This window comes from Sinocyclocheilus rhinocerous, unplaced genomic scaffold (assembly GCF_001515625.1).
Source record: "Sinocyclocheilus rhinocerous isolate Xijiao unplaced genomic scaffold, SAMN03320098_v1.1 scaffold2254, whole genome shotgun sequence".
NCBI lineage: Eukaryota > Metazoa > Chordata > Actinopteri > Cypriniformes > Cyprinidae > Sinocyclocheilus > Sinocyclocheilus rhinocerous.
Genome location: NW_015652339.1, coordinates 326,045 through 332,469, shown reverse-complemented (window position 1 = coordinate 332,469; position 6,425 = coordinate 326,045). Strand labels below are relative to the sequence as shown.

Genomic DNA, 6,425 nt, shown 5'->3' with positions numbered 1-6,425 from the left:
TTTTTTGGGGTGTGAAATTCTAATAATAAAAAATAAATCAATAAATCAATAAAAAATAAAATAAAAAAATACAAGCGAACTCAAACATTACTAAATAGTATATAAATAATACTAAAATAACACTGTCATACATCAAATGAGATTCAAGCGTCCAAATACTTTTTTAGGGGCTGAAATACTAAAATTAATAAAACTTAATAAAAATAAAGCTAAATAGTAATATGAAACCAGAAAAAAAATCAAATAACATTACTAAAACTTAAACAAAAGTTTTAATTGAAAATATAAAAATAAAAGCTAATTCAAACATCAATAAATACTATAATAGTACATAAATAATACAAAAATAACACTACAATACTTTAAATGTGATTTAAGTGTCTTTTTTAGGTCTTTAGGTTTTCTTTTTGTCCTGACTGAAACTGAATCATAAGAGTTATGCATAGGAATATTTCTCAGAAACTAATTTCATCAGTTCATCAGATGGAAACCCACATACATTTCGCTCATAGCCGGGAGTGTGATAACATGAAATTGTTTTATCGGCTCTAGATGAGTTAAATCCATTGAGGAACGTTTCCTCAGGGCTTTAGTGCAACACATAGTTCCTCTGTGTCCGGTGACTACCACGAGACGGCCGTAATAATCCTCCCATGTTCCACTTGGCCAGAGCATATAAAGCACTGATGGGCTTGAGCTCTGTGAATATGCATGTGATGTGTGGACACAAGCTATTATAGACCGTCAGCCGTTACCGATACGCTCAGAACCGCATGTAATTCTTAAAAACACATTTATTTGTGATTAGTAGCGTGCTGCGGCATTTGAGGGAGAAACTGAGAAACTTAAAGCGGACTGTGTAAGATCCTCCAGATATGAGGAGGTCAATTGTGTTGGCTGTGATTTACAAAATATATATTAAAATGTATACATAATTTTATAATTTATATATCATTTTCTATATATATACATTTATATATCTATTTATTTATTTTTAATTATATATATTTTTAAATGCTTTATATACTATATATTTAAAATATATAATGTATATAATACAAATGCACAACATAATTATTCATATACACACACACACACACATATATATATATAAAGAATTTTCTATATTTAATATTTAGAATTTAACATAAATTAATTTAATTATAACTTACATCTTTTAATTTTAACTTTCATTTAAATAATTTTTTAATTGAAATGTAACCTTTTAACAACATAATTTCAATCAAGTGTGTCCCAATTTTTGACTTGTAGTGTAAAAACGTGGACGACCGCGAGAGATGGCCGACTAAGTTTTTCAATCGGACCTGTCGATGCTTTGGTATGTAAAAAATAATAATAGTATGACTTTCTGACAAATTGTAGAAATTGTTATGGCTGTTTGCATACTTATTCAGGTTATTCTGTATGACATACCTGGATATCAACCTGAAATATATCACATAAACCTATATATATATATATATATTAGAAATTAATATAAAAATAGATATATGGGAACTATGTAGTGAAAATGCACAACATAATTATTCATATACACACACACACACACATATATATATATAAAGAATTTTCTATATTTAATATTTAGAATTTAACATAAATTAATTTAATTATAACTTACATCTTTTAATTTTAACTTTCATTTAAATATTTTTTTAATTGAAATGTAACCTTTTAACAACATAATTTCAATCAAGTGTGTCCCAATTTTTGACTTGTAGTGTAAAAATCCCATATCCTTTTATTAAAGAAGGGCAGAGACCCATATCTAATGACCTGAATATCACAGGGACACTTTAGCAACTGCACGCCTCTAAAACTACACTGAACTTAAAGCATATTCTCTTCTGAACAGGTAACTTTGCTGGTTATAACTGTGGCGAGTGTAGATTCGGCTGGACGGGGCCGAGCTGTGAGCAGCGCAAAGCTCCCGTTGTGAGGAAGGACATTCACTCTCTGAGCCCCGCTGAGCTGCAGGAGTTCCTGGATGTTCTGGATCGGGCCAAAACCACCGTCCACGCTGAATACGTCATCGCCACACAGCACTGGCTGGGCCTGCTGGGACCCAACGGCACCGAGCCGCAGTTCAACAACATCTCCATCTACGACTTCTTCGTCTGGCAGCACTATTACTCTGTCCGAGACACATTACTGGGTGAAGAGCTGTGAACGCAGGACTCTGGTCCATAAGATAGATTAAACGATGAAAATTCCTCCGAGAATGAGTGAAAAGAAAAACATTACAAAATCACTTCTTAGGGATTTCAGAACGGTGAAAAACGTTCATGCCTTTTTATTTTTTAGTCACTATTCAGCCCTATGATTTCGGTAGAGATGTACAATTAATCAAATCACAATATGGATTAGTGTCTGTGAATATTAAAGTGCAAAAATATATATTATGTTTTAATTTTAACAGTAAGTCTCTGTCGTGCAGCATTTTGTTTACCAAAAAATAGAAGGAATTGTTCAATTTTAATTTCATTACATTTTAAAAGATTAATTATTAAATTTTTATGCCCTCGTTTGATTACCGTCATTTCTGATAATATATTTTTATTAAATAATAAATTCAGAAAAATTACAACAGACAACACAGAATTTCTAGGAAGACAAAAAAAAAAATGCATTGGACTCTATTATTGTAAAAAAAATGGTAATTAATTATTAAATGGTTAAAGTTTCAAGAATTCAATTGATTAGGCATGCTTTTTGATTATTACAATTTATTAAACCCATTAAATCCAGAAAAATGTAAACTGAAAAATTGAATAATTTGGGAAAGACAAATCAGAATTTGGAAAACAAATAAAACAGATTTCATTGGGCCCTAAAAATTAAATTTTTGTTAAACTTTTGATAAATTATTTATATATATATTTAAATAATTTATATTTAATATTTATATTTTATAAATATATTTCATAATTTATATTTTAAATATATTTCATGATTTCAATTAATTAGACATGCTTTTTGATTACTAAAATATAACCATTAAAATAGAATCCAGACCATTTTGAAACGTGAAAAAAGGAAATTGGTAAAAAACAAACTTGCCCTATTATTGTAAAAAATGTAACACATTATTACATTGTTAAAGTTGTATTAATTAAATTGATTAGACATGCTTTTTGATTAATAAAATGTAATGAAACTATTAAAACGGAATTTAAATGTAAAACTTAATAAATTGCTGTTAAATTATATATGTTTCATGATTAATTGGACATTTCATATATAATAAAATGAATAAATAAATAATTAATTTGTTAAAAGTTTTATGAATGAAATGTATTATACATGCTTTTTGATTATCAAAATTTTATGAAACTATTAAAAGGAAATTTAAACACAAAAAAAATGGAATTTGGGAAAAAATAAAATGGAATTCATAGAGTCTAACACTATTAGGAGATCAAACAGACATTATGTTGTGTATCTTGTGGTTACTTCACCTGATGTAACTTGTGACGTGCTTGTTTCTGGCAGGTCCAGGACGTCCTTTTAAAGCCATCGACTTTTCCCACAAGGGCCCGGCGTTCATCACCTGGCACAGATACCATCTGCTCAGTCTGGAGAGAGAGCTGCAGGTCAGATCAAGCCTTCTCTGTTTCACACTGTATTTCTAATCATCATCTAATCATCTAGAGGCTCTCATGACAAAGAGGTCAATGGAGTTTTTGCACATAGTGACTAAATCAATAACTTCTGAACACAATGTGCAAACTAAAGGAAACTAAGCGTTAGGACAGAGATGCCAAAGACTAGGGGGCCAGAAATGAAGGGCAAGAAAGCAAACTCATTTAAGGAACGTAAGCTGAATGCAAATGCTGCATTATAACCAACTATGTGTGACCCTGGAGCACAAAAGCAGTCTTAAGTCATTGTATGGGTCAAAATTATAGATTTTTCTTTTATGCCAAAAATCATTAGGATATTAAGTAAAGATCATGTTCCATGAAGATATTTGGTAAATTTCCTACTGTAAATATATCAAAACATAATTTTTGATTAGTAATATGCATTGCTAAGAACATCATTTAGACAACTTTTTGACTAGTAATATGCATTGCTAAAGACTACATTTGGACAACTTTAAAGATGATTTTCTCAATATTTTGATTTTTTTGCACCCTCAGATTCCAGATTTTCAAATAGTTGCATCTCGGCCAAATATTATCCTATCATAACAAACCATACATTAATGGAAAGCTCATGTATTCAGCTTTATAATTTCAATTTTGAAAAATTGACCCTTATTTGACTGGTTTTGTGCTCCAGGGTCACATATTATATTAAAATTCATGATCTTTGATTTGTCCTGTCATGCTTTATCGCAAGAGCGAACTTTAACATTTTAATTTGTATTGAAATGTTGATAATATAAGTGAATTTGATTTTAATATAATATATATATATAATATAGTTGGATATAATGCAGCATCTACATTCAGCTTACGGCCCTTAAATGAGTTCGCTTTCTGGCCCTTCATAGTAACCAACAGGGGATGCTCAAATATAACAACAACAAAAAACAACTGGAATAATCAGTTGGATTTTTAAAATTAATTTCATTTGTGAATAGTAATCATTCTGATGTTTGGATACAAGTGTAGGGTTTCTACAAGAGGCTGCATATCAAATTATCACTGTTGAAAATGATCAATAAGTCATGGCAACGCATTTTTTTCCATGTAATTTAACCAGTTCAATAATTCAAAAATGTTTTTCCATTACTTTAATTCAAGCAATTTTAGTAGTTTAACTAATATCAACTTTATTTTTTTAAAGTTATACAAGATAGACAAGATTTTAAAAAATGAGTTGAAATGATTTGATCAATTTGATTATACCACTGTAAAAGAATTATTCGAAGATGTAAATAAAACAAAGCTTATTTATTATTGTGTTACTTACTAATTCTTTGTAATTATTTGGGAAATTTACAAGCAAAATCTTTACTTTAAATGCACTTAAATATTACAATTTACTTAATATTACTTAAACATTTACGCAGCAACTGCACTTAAGTTTTTAAGTTGAAGTATGTGAGTCTTTTACAGTGTTATAGTGCCTTAATGAATAAGTTTACATTTTTATTCTGAGAAATATCCTGAGCTAGAATCGAAATTCCTCTTTCTTCTGAACACTTGAGTGAATCTATAGGTTTTCCAGTACAGAAGAAACTGATGTTTTCTTCCCATCATAGAAACTCACAGGTAATGAGAACTTCGCCGTCCCGTACTGGAACTTTGCGACGGGACGGACGGAGTGTGACGTCTGCACAGACTCTCTGCTCGGAGGAGGGGACCCCAGGGACCCGTCCCGTATCAGCCCTCGCTCCAGGTTTGCCCGCTGGGGAGTGGTGTGTGACAGGTACGTTTTGCTGGTTGGTTATAGCAGATAGCCTTTCAAAAGTAGCTGTGTAAAATTTTCAATTAGTGTAATACTGCTTTAAATTGTTGTTTTCCCCCCAAAAAAAGAAAGAAATTCTATTTAATTTAATTGCAATTTTGTTTTTTGTTTTCTGAGCAAAAAATAAATATCATACATTTTCCCCTGATTTACAGAAGAGACGCACTAAAATGTCATTCAGTGTAACAATCTTTTCAGGCATACTTACAACAAAAATCAATTTATGACATATTAAAAGACTAAATACTTTCACCCCAAATACTAATTAGTCGTAATTTTACATTTTTTAAATTTGCCACTATCCTAGGTTTTGCCCATTTGTCAGTAAGAATTTTTTTACTAATTTAAAACACAATCAAATTTAATATGCTCCATTATTTCATAGAAACTCACAGGTAATGAGAACTTCGCTGTCCCGTACTGGAACTTTGCGACGGGACGGACGGAGTGTGACGTCTGCACAGACTCTCTGCTCGGAGGAGGGGACCCCAGGGACCCGTCCCGTATCAGCCCTCGCTCCAGGTTTGCCCGCTGGGGAGTGGTGTGTGACAGGTACGTTTTGCTGGTTGGTTATAGCAGATAGCCATTCAAAGGTAGCTGTGTAAAATTCTCAATTAATTTAATTCAATTTAATTTGAAAAAAAAAAATAAAAAATTTCACCAGTTTTTTGGAGGCTTTTATATGTGGGTCAAAGACGAAAAAGGGTTTAAGCATAAAAACAATAAGTGCAATACTGCTTTAAATTGTTGTCCCACCCCAAAAAAACCATTCTATTTAATTTAATTGCAATTTTATTTTTGTTTTTCTGAGCAAAAAATAAATATCATACATTTTTCCCTGATTTACAGAAGAGACGCACTAAAATGTCATTCAGTGTAGCAATCTTGTCAGGCATATTTACAACAAAAATCAATTTATGACATATTAAAAGACTAATTACTTTCACCCCAAATACTAATTAGTTGTAATTTTAAATTTTTTAAAT

The 6,425-nt window shown here is 30.8% G+C and overlaps 1 pseudogene; it reads left to right on the top strand.

Moving 5' to 3' along the window:
• The window catches only part of LOC107714872 (L-dopachrome tautomerase-like), a 38,090-nt pseudogene that overhangs the window by 26,004 nt on the left and 5,661 nt on the right, over positions 1-6,425 (top strand).